At 34.5% G+C, this 27,463-nt stretch overlaps 1 pseudogene; it reads left to right on the top strand.

The window, feature by feature from the left end:
• The first annotated feature begins 303 nt into the window (after positions 1-303).
• LOC116551144 lies at positions 304-19,934 on the top strand (annotated as a pseudogene).
• The last annotated feature ends 7,529 nt before the right edge of the window (positions 19,935-27,463 follow it).

Below are 27,463 nucleotides of genomic sequence, written 5' to 3'. Positions count from 1 at the left end.
CAGGGAGAGAGGGTTTTTTAAGCTGAAAAACCACATCCTGGTTTTAGGACCCTGATGGTGAGGGGCGGGGGTGGGGCTGAAGGGATTCAGACATTCTGAGGGCCAAGGGATTCCATAAATCACCTCCTGGGCAGAGATGAGGGTGAGGGTCTCCGGATATTCCAAGGGCTAGGGGGCTTTTTGTCACTCCGATTGTTACCTAAGTGGTTTACAGAAGTCAAGATAAGCATTAGTTTACACATTGTCTGGGTAGTGGTGGAAATTACAGATCTTAGTTACTTATTACAAGTCGCAGGGGCCAAGATGGAATTAGCTTGGGCTGCTTATTCTGGTACTGATAAGAAAAGGTAAGCAGCTTTACATAGTGGGCATTTTTCAGAGAAAGCTAGCAGCTTTATTTACAGAAGCCAAACACAGCTTTATCTTATAAAATGGCATTGCTCAGGTTCTGGCTCTAGGCCAGCTATTGCACAATAGGCCATTTGGGTTGAACACACAGAAATACAGAAAATTATCTACCTTATATGGTTCTTTCAATAAAAATAAATTACGAAATCTTACAGATGACGTGTGCAACCCAGACTATTGAAAAGAGAGTACACATGTATAGAAATAAAAAAGGATGACAAAATTGTAAATATAAATGCAGAAATAAGAGTTAGAAAGGAGAAAAAAGACATAAGAATTAGTTGAGAACCAAAAATCCAGATTATATGAAAAATAAAATTAGATAAATTCTACCTAGCTTATTCACGTAAAGGGGAGAATGCACAAATGTAGAAAATATTCTGACTAAAAGGAAGAACTGAACTAACTTTAAAGATGACATTCCAGTTATGACACGTGAATGAATCACATTCAGAATTTAACAAATGAAGTAAAAACAAACATCCTACCAATCTACATCACTAGGCATAGTCATCTTTGGCATTTGTTTGCCAGGGAAATCTAGCAGCACTATCATTTTCATAGAGTTATATGAAATATGCTTCCCAATGATAAAGTGATTATAAAAATTCCCATGTGTAATTGTTCATGAGAGCAAATTGGAAGTCATCTCTGTTTGTGATACACCAATTATTGATGGCCTAAGAAATGTTCTGAGCCATATGACAGCTGGTTGTACTGAGACACTGGAAATTAACTCCTCCAGAATACGGCTATGTTCAGAATGGAACTATTTACAATTGGCAAAGGAGTAATTTCCATCACTATAGTGGCAAAATAGTAAATAATATATCCACAATTAGATTTTCTCAATGTTCAATAAACATGTGTATCTTTAGGGGCTCTTTTAAAGCATGTGGTCTTTATCATGTCATTCAAAATATGGAATGGAGCCTTTTAAAAAGTTGTTTTTTAGAAAAGGTAATATGGCATTAAAACATTGAAAAGGTTCAAAATATATATATATATAATATATAAACTGAAAACTTTCTTATATACATTTCTATTTATCCCATATCTACTTCTTCAACCCTGGAGAAAAAAAAAATCAAGTTTCAGAAATTTTCTTCAAATCTTCATGCAAATAAAACGCATTTTTTATTTTCTACCCTCTTTTCTACAAGAAGTAAATAATATATGCTGCACTCTACCCTCTCCATAACCTTTATCAATGTATCTTGATAATTTCTATACAACTATAGTGATCTTCATTTTTGGGCATGTCACTATTAAGAATTTATTTATTTTATTTTTTTGAGACAAAGTCTTGCTCTGTCACCCAAGTTGGAGTGCAGTGGCATGATCTTGGCTCACTGCAACCTCAGCATCCCAGGTTCAAGCGATTCATGTGCTTCAGCCTCTCTAATAGCTGAAATTATAGGCACCTGCCACCACGCCCAGCTAATTATTGTGTTTTTGGTAAAGATGGGCTTTCACCATGTTGGCCAGGCTGGCCTCTAACTCCTGGTCTCAAGTGATCCACCTGCCTCAGCCTCCCAAAGTGCTGGCATTACTTGAATATTCTAATTCTAATAAGTGCTTTACAGCATAGTATATTTTAAAATATCCTTAAAGAGAAGCACTTTAATTTTTTACATTTTATTACTTCAAAGAATATATCAATAAATAATGATGTACAAATATAATTTTGTGTGTATATTGATCTAATCATAGAATAATTTTTAGAGAAAAGAGTACAGAATCAAAAGGAAAAATTAATTTTAACAGAAGTTGGCAAATTCACCTCATTGAGAGATAGATCATTTTCCATTCTCAAAAGTCATGTGTGAGAGTGCCTGTTTTTACACACCTTCATGAATAGAATGTGTTGTCAACTTTTGGATATCTGCTAATCAGATGGATGAGAAATAATTTGTCTTTGTAGCTTTAATTTTCATATATTTTATTATGAGTGAGGTTGAGGACCTTTTCATATGTTTTACTATGATTCATATATTTTAATAATCATCAGTTTATTTCTCTTGTAGACATTTTACTAATGAGATATTTGTTCCGTTGTTATTGATGTCTAAGAGCCATTTACATTACAAAAATAAATTCTTTGTGACATGGGTTTCAATGTTTTTTTAGTTTGCTACTTAATGTTCATGATTTCATTTCTTTTTTAAAAGAAATGTGTAACTTTAATTAGCCAAATATACCAACATTTTGTTGTTCCTGCTTTTCCTTCTTTCTTTCTTTTTCTGAGACAGTCTCTGTCCCCCAGGCCTGGAGTACAGTGGCATGATCTTGTCTCACTGCAATCTCTGCCTCCCAGGTTCAAGTGATTCTGCTGCCTCAGCATCCCTAGTAGCTGGTATTACAAGCGTGTGCCACCATGCCCATTTAATTCTGTATTTCAGAAGAGACAGGTTTCACCACGTTGGCCAGGCTTGTTTCAAACTACTGACCTCAGGTGATCTGCCCGCCTCTACCTCCCAAAGTGCTGAGACTACAGGTGTGAGCCACCATACCCAGCCGTTGTTACTGTTTTTTAGCAGTGATAGAAATACTTATTGAACTTTAAATATACATAAAAATTTACGGATTTTAGAAATTTTATTTTTTTTTTCGATATTTGTTTTCCCATAACCATTGATTTAAATGTTTATCCGTATTACCCCTGATTTGAGATTCTAATGTCCTTAAATATAAAATTGCTATAAGTACTTGAGTCTGTTTTTGAAATTTATATTCTGTTCCAATATTCTGCTTGTCCATGTATTTGATAGAACCATACAATATAGATTAGGCTGAGACACCCTTTCCTCTTGCTTTATTCTTTCAGAAAGTTTTAAAAAACAGGTTTGTGGGTTTTTTTCTTATAAATTTAGAATTTGTATATTTTTAGAAAAAATAGTAAAGTTATTGAATTGTATTTGAATATAATAATTAATAAGTAGATAAATGGCATGTTTGTCATGTTTATCCTTTCTATTGGAAATTATGGGCAATTTTCCATTTGTTGAAATGTAACTTTTGTTATTCAAAAGTATTATAAAGTTGATTTTTGTTTATATCTAGAACTTTCTTTATTACATTTATTTCTAGACATTTTGCTTTTTATTATGATTAGACAAATAATATTTTCTTCCATTACACTTTCAAATTTGTATATAGGAGGGTTAATGATGTATGTACAATAATTTTATACACCACTAACTGAATGAGTTTATGGTAACAGTTTTTAACTAATTTCCTTGGAGAAAAAATATTTTGAGTATTCATAAATGTTTATATATGTTGATATTAAAATTGTCCCTATTTCTATGTATCATATTGTTTCATTAGCTTAAAGTCTATAGTCCATCTTAGACAACGTTATTTGTTCCTATTAGTGGAAGAGCTACTAATAAATAATGTTTATTAACTAAATATGATGCTGGCTTAAGAACTATGTACACATACAAAAATAGGCACATCACACATCTTTACAATTATATATGTGAAAAGTGTATGCAATGTTTGTATTGTACAGGTAAAAATATACACATTTATATGAAGTATAATTAATTAATTTAAGCTTTTAAGTCCAGGGGTACAAGTGCAGGTTTGTTATACAGGTAAACTCATAGGAAATCGTTGTACAGATTATTTCACCACCAAGTATAAGGCCTAGTACCCATTAGTTATTTTTCGTGATCCTCTTCCTCCTCCTAACCTCCATCCTCCAGCCTCAATGTGTCTTGTTCTCTCTTTGTGTTCTTGTGTTCTCATTGCTTAGCTCCCACTTATAAGTAAAAATATGTAGTATTTGGTTTTCTATTTCTGTGTTAGTTTGCTAAAAATAATGGACCCCAGCTCCATCCATGTTCCTGCAAAGGACATGATCCAGTTCTTTTTTATGGCTGCACAGTATTCTATGTTATATATGTACCACATTTTCTTCATCCAGTCTATTATTGATTGGCATTTAGTTTGCTTCCATGTCGTTGCTATTGTGAATATGTGAATATGCTACAATGACCATATGTGTGCAAGTGTAATTTATTTTGTGTATATATATATTATATATATATGTACAGACATACATATGTATATATGCACAAGCACATACATACATGATACAAGGAAATACTAGTCTATTTAAGGGATTTATGTTTTAATTAAGAATTATTCTGTTTTGCCCAAGGATTGCAAAAAAAGTGCGTTTTCAATCTTTATATCCATGAATATTATAAATTATGTTTAAATGTCTCTAATATTTAATGATTCTTAAAATACACAGTATCCATGTAAGTTTATGTTACACATATATTTATATATGTATTTACATCTCTATTTATAGCTAGTACTAGTATTAATTCATGGTCTCTACCTCTCCAAAAACCTTTGTAAAGTTTTGGCATGAGAGTAAGGCCTCTAATTTTTCCTTAAAGCCCTCATTCTCTTAATTCCTTTGAGCAATACACTAGTGTCAGCATCATGCCTTCATCTTGGGCCTACTAAGCGTTTTTTTATTTCTGTGGTCTTGAGTGCTGTAATACAACTATGCTTTTTAAATAGACTTAAAAAAATGAATGTTTAATTAGTTGAGATACTATTAGAATTTTCAAAACATCTGTTGTAACTCTGTAATATAATTTTCAATTTTGTCTAGTTCTGTTTTAAAATGTGGACCTAAAAATTTTAAATTAAGGCAAATGATTCTGTTGACAGTTATTCTTTAAATAGTTACACATATTTTTCAAAAGCTTAAGGTATAGGGGAAAAGGCTTGTAGCTTCTATGAGCAATCAAGAGCACAGAAAACATATTTTCTTGTCTTCCAAGAAGTCTTTCCAAGACTTCTTCCTGTTTTAAGATACAAAGAAAATTCCTAATTTAAGAATTCCCGTAAATCTATTTCAGTGCTTTCATTTAAAATACTGGTTGGTTAAGTTTGGTATAAGGTGATACTCATAATTTTTCTTCCCAGTGGTATTTATAAGTAAATATGATTGCCTACTTTTTATTATTTAATATTTAATATTTATTATTTATTATTTAATATTTAAATATTAAATAATATTTAATATCATTCAATATTTAAAAAATATTTATTATTTAATATTTAATGTTTTAATATTTCATTATGTAAAAAATTTACATACCTAGAAAATTATAGAGAGTAGTTTGGAAGGAAGGCAATCAGACTTGATCAGAGCAACACCACTTTGTTTCTGTATGCCATCTTAAAACTGCCTGACCTCAGAATGCACTTGATGCTGCAGACAAAAATTGCTGACACTGATAAAAAAAGACTTTATGCTGAGAAATGAATTTTTCTAAATCCCTGATTCAAGGACTTTTTCTAGAAGCAGATGAATGGTTATGATAACACTTTACCACCAATCAAGATAGTAGGTTTTGAATGAGCTACTGAGTACTAATTTATTTCCTTTAAATGTCTGATTCAAAAATAGCTGGTCAGGACACAATTTCAGATGCCTCTGGAATCTGTGTTTCCTCAGTTGCCATTCTAAGACCACCGATAAATCCCTTTACCTGGATTTCAGTCTCTGTCACTATTTGCTTCACAATAGTGTAATGTAGCACCATTTATAGACTCCCCAGTTCAAAAATCATTAGTCATGGCCAATCATTGGTATCTTTGCTCACGATCCTTCATTTTTTATGTTAAAGGAAATCCTAGATATATGTTTTAAACGATGAATAATACAATATTTATCTCTCAACTTGAGGACTATTAAAAATAATCAGAATACCACTATTAACCTTAAAATATTTAGTAATAAAAAATACTTCTTAATACATTTCAAGTAATTAGTGTTCAATATTTAATTGCATGACTGCCATTAATATATTAAATATGTTCATTTATCTTTTCAAAATTCAAATTCCTATAATCACTCCATAGAAGAATATAAAAACATTGCTCATTCTTCCTATGGCTGCAGAACGTATTGTTGTCTATAGGTGTATTCAGCAACTCCCTTTGACATAAACATTTAAGTTGGTTCCATCCTCTTCTATGAAAAACATTCCTGTAATGAAGAGCTTTGTACATGTGCCTTTCTATATATTTACATTTTATATTTAGATAATTCCTTGAACTGAGAAGGTTGCAACAAATGGTAAATAATACATGATATTACTACAATTTGAGGTTCTTTAATATTCAGCAATATAAAGTTGTTACTCATTCCAGATTGTAAAGAAAAAAAATTTGCAATTTATCCCGGGTTTTTATGGTTGCCTTCTTTTCTTTTTACATTCAATTCTGATTTGTTTGAAAATTGGCCTTGCATAAAATGGGTTTAGTTTGTAACTTTTGTCTGTATGTGAACATCAATACCTTATTGATTTGAAGTGTAAACTTTGTGGTGGTGGGAATACACAAAATTGGGAAATTTTCTGAATTTGGTATTCTGTTTTGCTGATTATGTTTATTCATCACCAATGCCATACCTCTTTAATTACATAGGTTTTAAAATATGTTTTAATATCTGAAAGCACTTACTCCCCTCCTCACTCTGCTTTCCCAGTATGTTTCTCTTCATTCTTTTGTGTTTGTTTATCCAAATAAGCTTTATAACAAACTTCTTTAGATCCCAAAAAACAACTGTTGGCATTTTAAACAGCTAACACTCAATTACAGATTACTTAAGGGAGAGCTACTCTTTCTTAAGACTTTATATTCAAGAAAATAAGCTGTTTTTCTACTTGTTTATATCTCTTTTGTGTCAGATAGCTATCTGGATAATTTTACGATTTGCCTTGTTAAAATTTTGGAAGTTGTATTAGTCTTTTTCTCACACTGTTAATAAAGACATACCCAAGACTGAGTAACTTATAAAGGAAAGAGTTTCATTGACTCACAGTTCCACATGGCTAAGGAGACCTCACAATCATGGCTGAAGGAGAATGAGGAGCAAAATGATGTCTTGCATGGCAGTAGGGAAGAGAGCTTATGGAGAGGCAGTCCCCTTTATAAAAAGATCAGATCATGAGACTTATTCACTATCACAACAGCAGCATGAAAAAGATATGGCCCCATGATTTAATTACCTCCCACCTGAGTCCCTCCCACAACACTTGGGAATTATAGGAACTACAATTTAAGATGAGCTTTGAGCAAGAACACAGCCAAACCATATCAGATATCCTATTCCATTCTGCTTTCTTTTTAAAATATGACTCCTTCTTAACCCTAATATAAAGTTCTGCAGGCTGTAAGACTTTGAAAATTTTTTATGAAGATAAGGGTATAACATAATTATTGAAACTCATAAACATAAGCTAAAAGCAAAACTTGGGTTAATAAATATTATCTAAATCATCTCTTATTATACTTTAGGGCATTCTGTTATTCACAATGGTGTATATATATTTTGGACATTCAGTACAGTCAATAAAGATTCTGAAGATAACATATAGATGCATAGCTATGTTTACCATTTTCTGGGTGAGAGAGTGAACACCATTTTGCCAAACATAATATTTTCTGGAATTTTTCTAGCCTCAACTGTGTTTATGCTCATTAGTCTGTGCTCATATAGTGAAGAAGTTATTAGATAAAATGAGTGTCTTTACAATAATGGTTCAGAATATATATTCTGCTCTAGTAAGCTTGGATATAAACACTTTTATTCCACACCAGATGGTATAGGCTCAGCCCCATGACAGTAATTATAGATGCATTTTCGCAACATTATGGGTAAGCAAACAAGTATTAAACAGCTTCAATAATACATTTGTAACAAAAAAGAAGCATTTCTGTGCTAATGTGTCAGCTATTACACACAGAGCTCATTGTCATTAACAGTAAAATTTTGGATTGATAGGCCTCTGTAATGTGACAATGCATGTGGGAATTACACTACCCATTAATCATGTGTAATGCTAGAATACAGCAATTTGATGTTAAGAGTTAGTTCTGAATAACACGCTTCCAAGTGCCTAACAGAGAAGACAGCTGTATTTTCCATCATTCCCATTAACCACATGTTTGATCTGAAAAACCAATAACAAACTATCTGCAAGGATATCCTGATGAACAACAATAGTATTATCACAAAAATCTCACAGTATCAATCTCATATACATCAAGAATATATGAGAAATCATGTGGAAATAATTTACAGTTCAGTTTAAATTTTAAATAAACAATGGCTGCATTTGCTTTTTTCATGACTAATACATTGAAAAAGCCATTAATTGAATAGCAATGCATCCATATATTTTGATAGGTTTGTTGAAGTTTAGAAAGATAAATATATGATTTCTCTTTTACAGAATTTCAGTCTAATAAGGTATATCTTTAAATGTTTACATTTTAATATTTATAAAAGAATATTTTATAATAACATATGTTTCCTTCCATTTCAATCTATTGGTTATCTACTATGTAATACTTTAAACATTAGTTCTTATTAAAAACTAGAAAGTATTGTGAATTAGTGAACCGAAATTTACAAATGTTAGTAAGCAAACACAGGCATGCTGAAAGAAGAGAGAATTGAATGGAACGAAATATTTTGAGTTATAAATCCTATTACAAATTTCAAATATTCATGCATTCACAAACAAAAAAAAACCTCTGATTAATTTTCTTTGAATACTGTAGCTTTTATACAATAAAACATACAAACAATTCTATTACCTCCTATGATACCTTTACAGGTTAAATATTTGAACCTGCTAGAAACCAGAACACCTCTTCAGAGAAAAATCACACCCCCCCCCACACACACACACAGTTTGTCAGTCTTCTCTCAACAATATTTTAGTTCTATAGCCAGACAAAATGTGACATAGAACTTGCCAATCTAAAACAAATAAATGATCAAAACTCAAAATACTACAAATGTGTGTTTTCTTATTTTGATAAGAGCTCACATTATATGTTTGTGCATGCAAGTACTTGGACAAATGAAATAGTGAGATTTTGACCAAGTCATCTTCTGAGTGCTATGATTTTCATAGTGAAATGGGAGACTACATCAGTTACATAAGATGTAGTGGGAGGTAAAGTTAGAGGTTGAGAAGAATGTAGAGGTATGAAATAAACACCCAGGAGAGACATGGAGTGAAGACTGATGAAACAAATTGAGATTTGAAATGCCAGATTGCATTCAGTATAAACTTTAACTTTTATAGCTATAAATTATAGTGAACAATTAGCATGGCTATGAAGTACTTTTCAGCCAGGTTCTGGGGCAGAGATTTCGATGTTTATTAGGAAGAAATCTGTATGTAATCAAAATTCTGCTGTTCTTACATGAGTACTACAAAATAAACAGAGAAATGGAGTTGAGGTACACGAAAGCAACTGATAAAAATGACTGACTATGGAATTTCACCTTTAGCCTCTAATACATGAGGCTAGAGAAAGGAATAGGGCAAAGGTGACATAATTAATGAAGCTTAAATATTCATTAGTCAAAAGATTTTGGTGTGAGGAAGCTGGAGAGAATACATTCAAAGTACAAAGACCAATGGGCAGCAAGTAGAATGTATGCTTTGTAATTATAGACAATGTGCTGCCATTGATAAAAACAAAGGGTTTGGTTATGACCAAGGGAACGATTAGTCACAATAGGATGGAGGACAACATTATAAGGGTAGACAAATTCCAAGAGCTGAGAATCCAGACTATTGGAAAGAACTTCTACATCTATATAAAATTGACCACGATTCAAGATCAACTCAGATTTCGAGATACTGAAGTTAGTTAAAAAAAAAATCATTAAAAAATGAGAAGCTATTGGCTGCCATAAGAGGACATAAGATTCAGGCCTGATGGTTCTAGGCAAGTTTGAGGCAAAATATTCTGGACGTAACTCTCAGAAAAAGAGCATTTTTCAATCCAGTGTTACTGGAGCTGTGGCAGGAAACTCACATACTGTCCTACATAAGTCTTCATTAAATTAAACTTTTAAAAACAGTAAGTGCCAGTTGTGGGTTGTGTTGTGTTCCTCTAAATAATATGTGAAACCTAACCCCAAGTAGCTGTGAAAGTGAATTTATTTAGAAATAAGTTCTTTGCTGATATAATCATATTAAGACAAGGACATTAGGATGGGCCCTGATCAAATATAATCAAAGATACTTTATAATAGAAGAAACACAGACATATAGACACACACAGAGAAGGCCATGAGATGACAGGGGCAGAGAATGGAATGATGGAGAGAATTCAAGGAATGACACAGTTACTGCCAACTACCAGAAGCTGGAAGAGACAAGTAAGAAGTCTTCTGCAGAGCTTACAGAGGGAAGCATCTGCTGACACCTTGATTTTGGGCTTCTGATCTCCATTCTTCGAGAATAAATTTCTGCTGTTTTAATCCACCTGGTTTATGGCAATGGATTACAAAAGTTTTAGAAAACAATGCCTAAGACATTTGCAGGGAAATTTATGCTCTCAGGGAAAAAAAAAATCATGTTTTTTTGTCAGAGTAATTAGGGAAATATAAGGGACAGAGTTGTAGTTTTGGTGATTATTGGACTAAATTCTCAATGGCAGAGTGAGAGCTTGTTGTAAATATTTTCTCACAGTATAGATATTGGCTTAATGCTTAAAAATAGATTCCCATCTTTATAAATATTCATATTGTCTTATCTAAAAATACAAAAGACAAAGTTTATAAATTAAATTTAATTATTGTTTATTGTAGTATTGTGAATAGAATTGATCTGTTATTTCCAGCACAATTAAAAGCTGGACGGATATAATCATTTTTATTTCAATAGGTATATAATAACCTCAATATATTGATTCATTGTTAATAATTAACCAATTTCAAAGAAATATTCTTCACATGTAAAACAAATAAAAACATTATAATAAAAATTAAAAGAAGAACATACATATGTTCTATTAAACATATATAATAGAAATAAAAGTCTAATACCCTAATTTATTTGTCATTGATAATTTTTCACTTTTTAAAGTAAATTTGTTGATGAAAACAGACATCACTTAATTTCATCATAAATCCCAATGAGAAATAAAAATAATAAAAATATGTCCATCTTCCTCTGTTCATTATAAGCTATATTTATCCATGGGAGATAAGGCTGTTGTTTCAATTCAATTAAACTTAAACATAAATTAACTATTACTTTTCCAGAAAATATTTTAAAAATCAAAGCAATTTTTAAAATGGTAAGATCCATGTCTTTGGCACATGCTGAAAAAAATATTGCTGTTATAACGAAGCAAAGGTTCTGGTTACACAGTAGCTGGTAGTCAGTTGTTTACAAGTCTACTCAAAGTTTTACTCAAAGTAAAATATGTCATACAGTAGTCATTCCACTATATACTGTTTGCTATGCTTTGGAGCAATCTTGGTAAAGCAATCTTGGTAAATGGCAACATTGACATTTAATTAAAGGGTGGTAGATACTAGCACTGTAAAAATATTCTCCTCTAGGCTTCAAGTATATTAATTTATCTAATTTACCTTTTTTACTCAATTTAAACTACAGATAGATATAGTTATATAGAGATATATACACATACATGGATATTCAAGAGATGGATGTGAAAGCTATTAAACAAATGATACAAATAAAATATACTGATCTTTGAGCACTTGACCATATCTCTCTTCCTTTCTGTAGCAGTTCCTGTTGGTACCTTGTTCATAACCCAATGATACTCAGTTTTGATTGTATACACTAAAGAGTTTTTACTTTCAGAACCTGTGAGTCCCTGTGAAGACTTCATCTGCAGGGACAAGTTCAGCCTAAGTACAGGCCAGGTCAGAAGTGCTACTTAGTTAATGATCCCAGTAGTGCCCTCAGTCAATGATAGAAAGGAATTGGTGAGTAAATAACTGCAGCTCTTGTTCTTTGAGAGATAAAACCCTGAATATATTCCATGTGGTCTTTCAGAGGTCTCAGTATTACTAAAGGGTAGTCCTTTCTTATCTCCTCTTGCTTTGACTGTTCCCTTTGTCAGGGATGCTCCTCTAGATATTCACTTGTCTAATTCTCTTTAATATTTGCTTAAATTTTATTAATAAAATCTACCATTTCCATTCTATTTAAAGTGAAATGACAGCCTATATTGTCAAAGGTATAGGCTCAAAATAAGATATTAGTTCCAATCATATTTGGAGTATCAAGCATAGGTCCTGGGTCTTACTGCACCCATTATTAGATAATATTGAATTGCATTCTGATTGTTAATCCTATCCACTCATTTCAGCATTCATGATACAATCAATTCTCCTCAAGTTTTCCAAAACATTAAAAATTTTAACATATTATTTATGCATGATATTTACTTTTTATTAACTCCTCACGCCACAGAATGCATGCAAACCAGCGATGTATGCAAAATATACATGCAGCATTTAATCTCCTGATATACCTTGCACAGTGTCTTTCGTGGAATAAGCACACAGCCAATATTTGACTGAGTGAGGCAATTAACAAAGAATAGCTATTAACATTTTCATTTCTATGCATCAAGAGCACAGGAATTTCAGTCTATTTCTGAAGTGAAAGAAACATTTTAATTTACATTTCCATAGTCCTTTTATTGTTAACACTATTACATTTGAAGACTTAAGAACCTATTTGATCAAACCAAAGACTCAATTTTCTAGATTGATGTTCTGAAACAAATCTCTTAGTTTGTGGCTCTCATTCACTTAATCTAAATGTTCATTTTATCTCTTATTCTTCTTATCTCTGTCCACCTCCTTTATATTATTAAATCAGTTGGACAGAAAGGTATAGGCTCAAAATAAGTGATTAGGTCCAATAATATTTGGAGTATCAAGTGAAGGTCCTGGGTCTTAGTGACCCCATTATTAGTAATTATTGAATTGCATCCTGATTAATTTTCAAAACAAATGATTGTTAATTTTCAAAATGAATGATGCTCATTACCACTCAAATTATTTACTCTCCATATTAAAGATCACAATACACACTTGCCCAGGAGAAAAGAAATATAAATAAAGCCAGTTGAGTATGAGTATAAAAACATGAGATGTGGAGACTCTTTTCTAATGCAGCATTTATACCCTCTCCACCTAAATGTTATCTTAGGAAAACCTTCTGGTTTTTGAAGAAAAAGTGGGTAAGCATATTTTTAGAATGTGAAACAATATTTTGTTTGTTCCTTTGTTTAAAAATATTGTTTGAACTACAACCATCCAAGCCAAACCAAACTCATATGTGAAATGGATTTGGCCTGCAGGCTACTAATATGTGACTGCATTACTCCATCATCCCCAGAAAAATGACAATCTATTAATCACTGCATTTTTCTAGGTTAGCAAACATTTAATAAAATTAAAAAGTGTCTGCAGTATTCCTTAATCTTTAAAACCTATTTCACAACTTTGTTTTTTACATCCATAGTCCCAACACTTAATAGAGAATTGTCAAGGAGAGCGATTTTCTGATAGTTTATGATTAACTCATAGTCAGATTTCCTCTGTATTTTATTATGTTTTGATTTAAACAATGTACCTGTGTACCTACCTGAGTTTGTAATCTAGACGTATATGTACGAATGAGTACCTCCTTCATTTTCATTCTAAAGTGTCACATCAGTACAAAACAATAGTAACATCAAAGGCACAGGCAGCAAAAGAAAAAGTAGACAAAATGAACTTTGTGAAAATTTAAAATATTTGTCCATCAAAAGGCATTATTAACAGAGTAAAAAGACAATTCACAGAAGGGGAAGACTGTTTGTAAATCATATATCTAATAAGGGATTGATAAACAGAATATGTTGAGAACTATTAAAATTCAACAACAACAACAAAAAAGAGATTCAAAAGTAGGCAAAGGATTTGAGTAGATGTTTCTCCAAAGAAGATGTAAAAATGGCCGAGAAGTACACAAAAAGATGTTCATATCACTAATCATTAGATAAATGAAAACCAAAGCTACAATAAAATACCCTTTAGGAAGACCACTATTTTTATAAAAAGAAAAGAAAACAGAAAATAACAGAGGTAGATACAGAGAAGTTGGATTCCTTGTGCACTGTAGGTAGGAACACAGAATAGAACAGATACTACAGAAAACAGTATGGTAGTTCCACTTACAGTTTTGTATCCCCTGCCCCAATTAAAAGCCAAATCTTAAAGAGGTACTTGTGCACCCACGTTTTTAGCAACATTATTTACAATAGCTAAAATGTGGAAGCAACCCAAGTGCCCAATAACAGATACATGGATAAGCAAAATATGATACATATATACTATAAAATATTATTCAGGCTAAAAGGGAAAATAATTTTTTAAAATTTATTATACTTTAAGTTCTGGGGTACATGTGCAGATCACGCAGGTTTGTCATATAGGTATACACATGCCATGGTGGTGGTTTGCTGCATCCATCACCCCATCATCTACATTAGGTATTTCTCCTAATGCTATCCTGCCCAATCCCTCCACCCTGCTATTCCTCCCCTAGCCCACCACCCCCCAGGAAAAGAATTTTGACACACTGCAACATGAATGAGTATTGAAGACAATATGCTAAGTGAAATAAGCCAGTCATAAAAATACAATGGCTGTATGATTCCATTTATATTACATACTTAAAGTAGTCAAATCTATAGAAACAAAGTAGAAGAGTGGTTGCTAGGTGCTGGGGGGCAGAGTGAATATGGATTTATTGTTTAATGGATACAGACTTTCGCTTTTACAAGATGAAAACAGTCAATCGGAAGTGAGTGGTGGAGATGTTTGCACATTACAAATGTATAGAAGATCATTTTAAGTGGATAAGGTTGCAAATTTTATGTTACATATATTTAATCACAATAAAATACAATTAAGTAAATAAATAAAACAAACCCCACAAAAGTCATTTACTGAAAACTGGTAGCTTTACACTGTGGTTTAAAGGTATCCCAGGAAAAAAATATGAGGCATCATACCATCTTAGGCTTCCTTCTTAAATAACTGCTGATAGAATAACACTAAAATCAACACTGAAAATGAAGCAGCTTAACAACAACAACAAAAAAATTGTATCGATCACACTGCATATCCAATGAAGGTTGGTACAAAAAAGAAGGTATTCTACAATGGCACTCAGGGACTCAGTTGAACCAGTTTCCCCTTCTAGAATGTTGCTGATCATCACAGTAGGAGAAGAAATAGGATTTGCTCACAATACATTGTTCAAAATGAGTTACTTGGCCATGCCTAACATCAAGAAACCAGAATATGTTGGACTGGAAATTAACTGGTGAGACCCACTGTCTGTGCCTAACTGGAACTAAGGTAATTTTTGTTGTAAATTTATTCCTTTCAGAATATTTTGTTGTCAATAAAGTGTATCAACCTGGAAACAGTTAACATGTTCTCAAAATTAAATTTATTGTAAATATTGTATCATTCTTAAATGTCAACTTATAAATGTAAGTTTTCATATTCTAAATCATATTGTATTGATAGGAAGTACATTTTTGTGCCATTAATTCTTCCCTTAATATTATCTGTCTAGTGACTTCAGTGTGTATGCATGCAGCTTCACATAATACAATTCTTCAAGAAACTTAAAGACAGCCAGCAATTTTAGAGGAGCAACTATTTTATAATAACTTAGACCTTGCCTGTGAAATGTGTGTTCATATATATATATATATATATACACACACATATATATGGGTGTATTTATATTTAAGTATGTGCACATGTAGAATGTGTAACATTCTATTTGGCCATTAAAATTCTATGCAGTGCATTGCTTGATAAAATTATTTAGAAATATTTCAGATTTTAATTAAATATGTGACTTTTAATTTATGTGACAGGTAAAATTGTGTGCAACATGCTGTTTGAAATATATACATATATAGAAAAATGGCTAAATCTAGTTAATTCACATATGCATTACTGCATTATTTTAAGGTGAAAACATTCAAAAATTACCTTCTTTGTATTTTTTCAGAAGGGAAAATATTGTTATGAACTATAGTCACTATGTTGTGAAATGAATCTCTTGAATTTATTTCTCCTAACTGAAATTTTGTATTCTTTGATCGACGTCTCCCCAACACACTCACTGCTCCATTGTGCCACTTCCTGGTTACCATATTTTACTCATCTAAAATTGTAGTTTAATGTATGTTAGAAAATTATGTGTTAAATAATTTTATGAATCACATCTAATTATATTTAAATTTTAAGATCAACACAGTTTTAAAATATGCAATAAAATGAGTGGTGAAATGTGATTTAAAGCAATATTTAATCATCTTTAGGTTTTTAATACATGCAAAATAATAGATGTTTAAAAAGAGACATGATCTACCATGACTTGGGGTAATGGATGATGATGATAATAATAACAATGAGGAGGAGGAAAAGGAAAAGAAAGAAGAGCGAAAAATAAAAGGGAGAGGAGGAAGAGGAAGACAAGGAACATTTTTGGGAGGTAGGTTAAAATTCCTTTGATAATTTTTGATTTACCAACCCCCACTATATGATTTGGAAAAAGGAAGCATTAGCTTTTCTGAAATACCACGGAGTTCTGAATAAATAAAAATTACATAGTAAACAAATAAATTAAATGAACATTTGGAAATAGCATAGTTAATATATTAGTATCATCTTAAAAGTTAAGGTGATCCATGACGTTCGCAATTTGATCTATAGTATATATTTCCCATTAAGTTAATTTTAATGTTAGTTATGCATAGTTAATTTCATTCATAAGTGGTTATATCATGCAGAATTTGTGTAAACAGTGCTCTCTTGCATATAGGTTTTGAGGGGTAAAAAATTTTCTCTTATCTATGTCCAGATATAAATCTTACCAGACCACTCTATTCAATCATACCACCCACCAAATGAAAGGCCGTCATGTATCATTATGACTTATAACCCTCATTACTAATGATTCTTTAGATTAAAAAAATATATTACCCAAATAATTTCTGGAGAATGCTTATTAAATATGATACCTCAGATTGGTACATTCTGCCACATAAATAAAACTGCCGCTTGCTTTGAGAAACCTATCTTTTCATAATTAAAGAAAAGAAAAAAAAAAAACAATTTAAGCTAGACAAGCCCTCTCTGGGCATGCAGAAGCACTGTTACTTGGTATCCAATTATCTTCTTCTTATTATTATTATTATTAATGAGAAGGAGTCTCGCTCTGTCGCCAAACTGAATTGCAGTGGCATGATCTTGGCTCACTGCAATCTTCGCCTCCCTGGTTCAAGCACGTCCCCTGCCTCAGCCTCCCGAGTAGCTGTGACTACAGGTGCTCACCACCATGCCAGGCTAATTTTTGGTATTTTAGTAGAGACGGGGTTTCACCATGTTGGCCGAGGATCCTGACCTCGCGATAGGCCCACCTCGGCCTCCCAAAGTGTTGGGATTACAGACGTGAGCCACCGCACCCGGCCTATCCTGTACATTTTTCACATCATGCAATTCATTATATACCAAGTGCATGGCAGGCGCTGTGCTGAGAGCACTAGCCATGTACAAATGAACATGCATCCCATGCCCTCTTCCCAGTAAAGTTGGCTTTGAAGAAATATAATAAAATAATATATTTAATACAATAATAATATTTAATATAATGAGTCCCAAGGAAAAGGGACTCCAAAGTCAGTGAAAGATTTGGGAAAAAACTTTATAAGGAATATAACATTCGATTAAAATTTACAAATGATGACGGGGCAGATTTCCAGGCAGTTGGAACAACATAAAGTGAAGTATGTGACGGAAAAGAGCCTAGAACGTTCATAAGGAAAACAGCCAATTATAATATTTTTAAAAAATAATTGAATGGGAGGAGTCGCGGGGCAGGTACCCGCGCTCTCAGCTCGCGCGCGGAGGTCGGCGGTGGCGGGAAAGGGCTCCCGGGAGCCAGAGAGCGCGCTGGGGCGGGGCGGGAGAAAGTGGCCGCCCTGAGGAGGTTGGCGTTTACTTGTGTCAGCGGAAGAGTTTTGGTGCCCGCCTTTGAATACCGTTCCTGCCTCTGACTGAGGGGTCCGCTCGAAAGCCCCCCTCTTCCGCCCGCAGCCCACTGCAGAGCTAGCTGACCCGAGCAGCGTGGGCGAGGTGGGAAGTGCGCCCGACCCGTGCCGGGAGCCGCGCCCCCGAGTGCCCACGGCTAGGCGGGTGCTGAGCAGGAGCGCCCGCCTGGGACCCGTGCCCCAGTCGCGGACGTCACAGGACGAACCCGTGCTCGCGCAGTTCAAGCCGATGCTGAGCGCCGCGAACCTGGCCCGCGACGCGGCGCTCTTCCCCCGCGCGGAGCTGAATGAAACAGCCGCACCACCGCCGGCAGGTGCAGCCTGCGCGCCCCGCAGGCCCCGGAGCCTGCCCAGCCACCCGCGGCTGCCTCCCGAGGAGCTGGTCCAGACAAGACGTGAAATGGAGAAGTATCTGACACCTCAGCTTCCTTCAGTTCCTATCATTCCAGAGCATAAAAAGTATAGAGGAGACAGTGCCTCTGTCGTAGACCAGTTCTTCGCTGACATTGAAGGGTTTACCTTACAGTATCCACAGGAACATCTTCCTCCCTCACATCACTCACCTGAGAACTGGCCTCGACAAATCCCAGAGACCCTGCGTCACACACATCAAGACAGAACCTGTTGCCATTTTCAGTCACTAGAGTGAAATGGCTGCCCCTCCTCCGCCCCGACGCAGGCCCTCCCCGAGTTCACCAGTATATTCAGCTCACAGCAGAGTGTAGCTCCAGAGGTGAACAATGTTTTCATCAAACAAGAACTTCCTACACCAGATCTTCACTCTTCTGTTCCTCCCCAGCAAGGCTACCTGTACCAGCTACTGAATACACCGGATCTAGATATGCCCAGTTCTACAAACCAGACAGCAGCCATGGACACTCTTAATGTTTCTATTTCAGCTGCCATGGCAGGCCTTAACACACACACCTCTGCTGTTCTGCAGACTGCAGTGAAACAATTCCAGGTCATGTAATTCTCTTGCACATACACAACGCCAAGGCAGTTTCTTCCACAACAGGCCACTTAACTTTCCCCCCTCACCATCAAGCTCGGAGCCTGGAAGTCCATATAGACAAGCAGAGATGCTCCAGAATTTACCACCACCTCCATCCTATGCTGCTCCAACGGCTTCTAAACTGACAATTCGCAATCCAAATTTACCCACCACCCTGCCAGTTAACTCACAAAACATTCAACCTGTCAGATACAACAGAAGGAGTAACCCAGATTTGGAGAAAGGACGCATCCACTACTGCGACTACCGTGGTTGCAAAAAAATTTATATAAAGTCTTCTTATTTAAAAGCTCACCTGAACACTCACACTCGTGACAAGCCGTACAAGTGCACCCGGGAAGGCTGCGACTGGAGATTCGCCGGATTCGATGAAGCGACCCACCACCACCGGAAGTATACGGGCACCAAGCCCTTCCGGTGCGGCGTGTGCAACCGCAGCTTCTCACGCTACGACCACTGCCCATGCTGCCCGTTCCAGGTCCACTGCGTTCCCTTTCAAACGAGAAACCTAACTCTTCCTATTAAAAAAAGAAAATCACAACAATAAAAAAGAAAACAACAAAGACTGTAAATGTATACTGTATACATTTAAGAAAACAGGGAATACGTTGTATCAATACCAAAGTGTTTAGTCATTTTCAGAATCTGGAATGCTTGCTGTAATGTATATGGCTTTACACAAGCAGATCTCACCTCATGACAGGCAGGCACATCTCAACATGGGTAAGGGGTACGGGTGGAGGGGAGTGTGCGCAGCGTTTTTACCTAGGCACCATCATTTAATGTGACGATGTTCAGTAAACAAATCAGTTGGCAGGCACAGGAAGAAGGATGGATTGTATGTCACGATTTTACTTGGCATTGAGTAGTGTTTTTTCAATAGTACATAATTCCTTAAAGGTATACAGTGTACCTGGCAATTCACAAATAGCCATTTAACAAATGTGTGGGGTTTTAAAATATACACATATATATATATATATATAAATATAATATATAATATATGTATATGAGTTGCCTATATTTGCTATTCAAAATTTTGTAAATATGCAAATCAGCTTTATGGGTTTATCACAAATTTTTAAGGATTTTTTTGGGAGAAAGTCATAATTCTTTTGAAAATAACCATGAATACACTTACAGTTACAATTTGTGGTAAGATACCTCTCAATATTAATTACCAAATTCATTTCTTTAGAGGGAAGGAACAATCATTCAAATGAATTTTAAAAAACAAATTTCATGCACTGATTAAAATAGGATTATTTTAAATGCAAGGGCATTTTATGTGAATTATAAACTTAAGGGCTTGAAGATATTTACAAAACACAAAAGTTCAACCTCTTACAATAAGCTAAACGCAATGTCATTTTTAAAAAGAAGGACTTATGATGTAGTTTTCACATATGACAATGTCGCATTCATGATCCGGTTTCATGTACCGAAACACTGAATTTATGATGCAGTTTTCATATACCAAGATGTTCCCTAGTGCAGTGCTGTTGGTTAAATGACATTTTATGTGGATTTTGCATGTAATATACAGTGAGACACAGTAATTTTATCTAAGTTGCAGTGAAGTTTAGTCTATTTTTAATATAACTCAATGTCTGCTTTTAAATATAAATGATATGTTAAAATCTTAAGGAAGCAAGTGCTACATATATGCAATATAAAATAGTAATGTGATGCTGATGCTGTTAACCAAAGGGCAGAATAAATAAGCAAAATGCCAAAAGGGGTCATAATTGAAATGAAAATTTATTTTTTTAGAAAAATATTGTTTATTTTGTGGTAATATACTAAATTTTTTAGAAGACAATTTTCATAACTTGATAAATTATTTTTTATTGTTAGAAAAGTTGCTCTTAAGATGTGTAAATAGATGACAAATGATGTAAATAATTTTGTAAGAGCTTCATAATTTTTATATGTGGGAACACACCTACATGAGAAGCATAAATTGGTTGCTATTTTGCTTCTTTTTCCCTCTTATTTTTGTATTGTGGTCATTTCCTATGTAAATAATGGAGCAAACAGCTGTATAGTTGTAGAGTTTTTTGAGAAAATGAGATGTTTATATATTAATGACAATATTTTTTGAAAATAAAAAGTGCCTAAAAAATTTAATGGGAGAAAACATAATTGCAGAAGATTAAGGGTCAGATCCTGAAAGTCTTTGTGTGCAAAAGTCCAGTTACTGGAAATTCTTGATATATAAAGAGGAAAAATTTGACATTTCTCTCAAGATTTTCTTTTAGTTACTGGGTTCTAGAGATTAACATTTTCTGAAGTAGATTGAAATGCTAAGTAGATTAAAAATGTTTAGTTTAATATGCACAAAACTGAAATGTTATGGTATACTCGGTTGAAGATGTACAGTAAATTATCATGTACATGGATAGCTAATTAGTAAATTTTGTCCTGAAGACTAAAATCAGGGTCTCAGTTTATGCATGGTGGTTGAATAAATCATCATGGGTATAAAACATGATTAGGAAAAATGTATGTAATAGTGTCTCTCCATCTATATTTTTAAAACATATATTGAGATGTAATTGACAAATAATATACTCCCTTAAAGTATAAAATTGAATATGTTTTACATATATTTAATATTGTCATCTGTACATCAGTGGAACTATCAGCACGATGTAAACAATGAACGTATCCATCACACTCAAAAGTTTCTCTATGTCCTTTGTAACCTTTCTCGCCAGCCCTTTAGGATCCCTCCTCTCCATCCCCAGGCAAGCATCCATTTGCTTCCTGTCACATATATTAGTGTGTATTTTCTAGAATTTTATATGAATAGAGCTAAACAGAATGTACTCATTTTTTTCTCTAGCTTCTTCCATTCAGCATAAGTATTCATGATTCATTTATGTTGTAACTTGTATCAGTAATTCATTTTTACTCCAGGGTGGCATCCCATTTAATTGTGTATTAGTTGGAATTCTCCAGAGAGATATAACCAACAGAATACATATAAAAGATAATTTATTTAGGGGAATTGGGTTACATGATCAGAGGTAAAGAAGTTCCACCACAAGCCACCCGCAAGCTAGAGTACCAAAGAAGCAGGTAACATGGCTTAGTCTGGAAACCCCAGAACCAGAGAAACTGATGATGCAGCCATCAGTTTGAAGCCAAAAGACCTATTGCCCCTGAGAAGCCACTGGTGCAAATATAGAGTGTAAAATCCAATACATCGGAGTCTGAGTTCAAGGGCAGGAAGCAAGAAAGCATCCTGCCCCAGAAGAGAGAGAGAGACAGTCCTCTTCTTTGTTTGTCTTTCTTAGGCATGCCCCAGACAACTGGATAGTGTCTGCCTGCATTAAGAGGGGGTCTTCGTATGCTCAGTCCACTGGCACATGTCAGTCCCCTCTAGAAACACCTTCACAGATACACTGAGAAACAATGCTTCACCAGACATCCTGGTATCCTTCGACTCAATCAAGTTAACACCTAAAATAAAATAAACCTTCACATATGTATATGCCATATTTTGTTTATCTAAACAACTGATAATGGGTGTCTTAGTCTATTTTTGATGTTAGAATACCACCGGCTAGGTAACTTATATAGAATTTAAAGATTTATTTCTCACCATTCTGCAGGATGGGTAATCCAAGATCAAGTTGCTATTGTCTAGCAATGACTGCTCTATGCTTCTGAGATAATTTTGTAGAATTTCTTTCTTTGAATGCTGTGTCCTCCAGAAGGGAGGAATACTGTGTCCTCACATAGCAGAACATAAAAGAGCAAAAGGAGAACTGGCTCCATCAAGTACTTTTATAATGGCATTAATTCATTTATGATGATAAAGCCCTCATGACACAAACATTTCACCTGCCTCTCAACATCATTGCATTGGAAATTAAGTTTCACTATGAATCTTTGGAAGGGACAAAAGCATTCAAACCATAGCACTCTTTCCTGACCCCTCAAAATTTATGTCTTCCTCACCAAACATGTTTATTCCATTTCAGTAGCCCTAAGTTTTAACTTGTTCCAGCATTGACTCAAAAGTCCAAAATTTACCTTCTCATTCAAGAGCCAAAATCAAGATATGTCCTTCTGAAATACAATGGTGACACAGTCATAAATAGACATTTCTATTCCAAAAGGGAGAAATAGGCAAGAAAAAAGGAGTAACATGCCCCAAGTAAGTCCGAAACCAACAAGGCAAACAACATTAAACCTTAAGGCTGAAGAAGAATCGTCTTTGATTCCATGTCCTATCTTTAGGACACAGTAGGATAAAGGTTGGGCCACCAAGGCCCCAGGTAGCTCCACCCTGTGGCTTTGCTAGGAGTAACCCACACTTTGGCAGTCACATGCTTGTAGCTTTTCCAGGCTATCACTGCACATTGATGGCTCTACAGTTCTGGGGCATTTTGGTCAGGCCTGCCCCGATGGCTCTACTAAAAATTGTCCTGGTGGGGGAATCTGCATAGTGAAACTTCTGGACCCTAACACTCATTGAGGCATCAGCTGAAGTCTAGGTAGGGGAAGCCATGATTTCACGGCTCTGGCAGTCTGTGTGAAAGCATAGTTAGTACCACATAGACACCACCAAGGCACAATGCTTGCATCCCCAGGAGCAGTGGCCCAACATACACCTGAGCCTACTTGAATCATAGCTGGAGAAGCTGAATAGCACTGTATCGAAATATGGGGAACAGAGACCAATGACAGTCCTGTGTAGTGAGTCTCAAGGTCCTAAAGAAGCCCTCGGCCCTTCTGCAAAAACCATTTCGCCCCCAAGGCCCTGTCACTCAAGGGCCTATCATGGATATGGCATCCCTAAAAAATACGTGAAATATCTGTGAATTGTCTCTATGAATAGCACCTGGCTTCCTTCTATCCTAATCTTTTTATCAGACTACCCTTTAGTTGCACCTTTGGTTTCTATCCTAAGCATGCTTCCTTATTCTTTACATGGACAGTCTGAGAATTTTCCAAATCTTTTTGTGCTGCTTCTGTTTTAATTGTAAATTCTATGTTTAAATAGCTTCCCTCCTCTTGTGTTTTACAATAGTCAAGAGAAATAACACAGAATATCCTAAATGCTTTGATGCGTAAAGATCTTGTCCATTCCTATATCGTAGTTCATCATTCTTCAGTTCTGCCTTTCACAAAGTCTTAGGACATGAACACAATTCAGTCAAGTTATTTGCCCCTTTAAAACAAGGATGGCTTTTTCTCCAGTTTCTAATAGCTTGTTTCTCATCTCCATCTAAAACCTCATGAAAATGGCCTTTACTGTCCATATTTCTATCAACGTTCGACTCACAACCCACACAAGTAACCTGTAAGAATGGGGCTTCTTTTATTTTCCTTTTCTTCTCAAGCCTCACCAGAATCATACTTCAGGCTCCGTTGACAGCAATCCAGAATTTACTAGGCATTTACTTCAAAATTAGTCCAGTGTCTACCCATTACCCACCTCCAAAGCCATATCCTCATTAGTAGATAATTGTTGCAGCAACATTGCACTTTTTTGATACTGATTTCTCTTTCAGTTTGTTTTGTGCTACTAAAGCAAAATACGGATAGACTGGGTAATTTATTAAAATCAAAGATTTTTTTCTCACAGTTTTAGAGGCTGAGAAGTCCAAAGTCATGGTGCCAGCATCTGATCAGGTCTGCTTTCTGCTTCCAAGACGGAAACTTGAAGACTTCATATTCCAGTGGGGAGAGACACTGTGTCCTCAAATGCTAGAAGATAAAAGAAAAAGGGAGAAATTTTCTCTATCAAGGCATTTTATGACATCATTAACACATTCATGATGGCAGAGTCCTAATAATCTACATGCTTTTTGGGGGGCTCTATCTCCCAGCACTGTTGCATTGGGGATTAAGATTCAATGTGGATTTCTAGAGGGGACAAAAGCATTCAAATCATGTTAATGGGCATTTCAGTTTTGGACTATTTTAAGTAAAACTTCTATGGATATTCATATACAAGTATTTGTATGGATATGTATTTTCATTTCTCATATAAATTTATAGGAGCAGAATGAATAGATCATACAGTAAAGGTATCTTTTATTAAGACTAACTTCATTAGGGTAAACTAAACTTTATAAAGGTAATCAAGAAAGTATATTGTTATAAAAATATGTAAATAAATGAATACGGATAAGAGAGTACAGAAATAAATAATAGACACACATATATGTAGACAACCAATTCTTCACACAGGTACAAAGGCAATTTATGCAGAAAAGATAGTATTAACCACAAATTATTCTTGACAAATTAGATAAACTATTTTTTAGAAAGAGCTTTTATGCCTTATGCTATATATTTTTAAAATCTCAAATACATAGTAGATTTAAATACAAAACGTGAAATTATTAAACTTTCAGTAGAAAACTGACTGGAGTAAAACTTTTCAACTTTGGGATTGCAAATACTTCTTAAGTACTAAGCCAAAAGTACAATCTATAAATAATCAGCTGATGAATCTGACATTATCAAAATTAAGAATGTCTCTTCTTCTAAAGCCAATATTAGGATAATAAAAAGAAAAAAATGCAGACTGAGGAAATAGTTACAAATCAATTATTTCATAATGGTACTTTTCCTGGAATATATTATTTAATATCACTGAAAGAGGCACTGAAGAAGGCAGAAAAACAGTCTTCAATTATTGATGCAACCCCACCCCAACTAATGGCACAATAAAAGGAATATTTTTCAATATAAAATGTGCAAAATTTAAACAAACACTTTAATGAAGAAGATATAGACAACAAAGAAGCACAAGAAAAGACACTCAAAACTATCAGTCATTAACAAAATACAAGTTGAGACCACAATATGATACTTCTATGCACTTACTAGATTGACTAAAATTTAAAAACTTGACAATGGCAATTGTTCATGAGAATGTAGAGCAACTGATATTCCTCTATACTGCTGGTAATAAATGTAAAATGTCATATCCATTGAAAAAACAGCATGGCAATTTTTATCTTTTCAAAACCTCGAACTCTTTTTTGATAAGTGTGAAATGTTTTTGGCATTTTTAATGTAACTTAATTTTAATATGATTGAATGTTATGATTAAAAAGTATGAAAATAATGATTTATAGTTTTGCCTTGCTTGCAAAACTTTCTACAAGCTATCTGTGAAATAACCCAATTACCAGAGAAAGCATCCCTCACTCACTAGAGTAGAAAGAGAAGTATACAAGAGTATTTGATAAATGACATTTACAAGCTAGAGTGAGAAAAAGACATTCTCAAGATGGTACAAATATTTAATATATTAAAATACAGTTAACTTTGAAATTACAAGTATAGAAAACAAAATGATACCTCTTAGGTGGGAGTATCAACTGCAGGTTTCCCTTACTCAATGAACTCAGTCAAGTTTCTTAAGAGCACTGTGCTAGTCTAGTCTGTTCATTTGCAAAATAGAAATAGTGAACCTAACTCCTTGGTTCATTTTAAAGATTAAATGATTTAATACACATAAAATGTTTTACTCTACCTTTCCTACAAGAATTCAAAAGATATTAGTGCTCATTATTTTAGACAGATAAAAGTTACTAGAAAGCACTTTGTGGTGAAAGGGGCAAAGCAAAATAGCTGACTAGAAGGCTCCATTAATCATCCTTCCGGCAAGAACACCAATTTAACAACTATATACACATAAAAATCACCTTCATGAGAAGCAAAAATCAGGTGAGCACTTACAATACCTGGTTTTAACTTAATACCACTGAAAGAGGCACTGAAAAGGTCAGAAAAGCAGCCTTGAATTGCTGATGCAACCCTTCCCCCACCTTATGGCAGTAGCAGCGTGGTGCAGTGTGTGATTCTGTGCACTGGAGAGAATGGAGAGTGCAGTGATTGTGAAGCAGTGAACTCAGTGCTGGCCTATTATAACAGAAAGAAAAACTAGACCAAACTCAGCTGATGCCCAACCACAAAGGGACCATTTAAACCAGTGCTAGCCAGATGGAAATCGCCAGTTCCAGAGGTTCAAATTTGATTTCCCACAAGCCTCGCCACGATGAGCTAATGTGCTATAGGGCTTTGAATAAGCTTGAAAGACAG

The sequence above is a fragment of the Sapajus apella genome, unplaced genomic scaffold (genome assembly GCF_009761245.1).
Source record: "Sapajus apella isolate SASKATOON/1434 unplaced genomic scaffold, GSC_monkey_1.0 scaffold9, whole genome shotgun sequence".
Lineage (NCBI taxonomy): Eukaryota > Metazoa > Chordata > Mammalia > Primates > Cebidae > Sapajus > Sapajus apella.
This window is presented reverse-complemented; position numbering and strand designations above follow the sequence as displayed.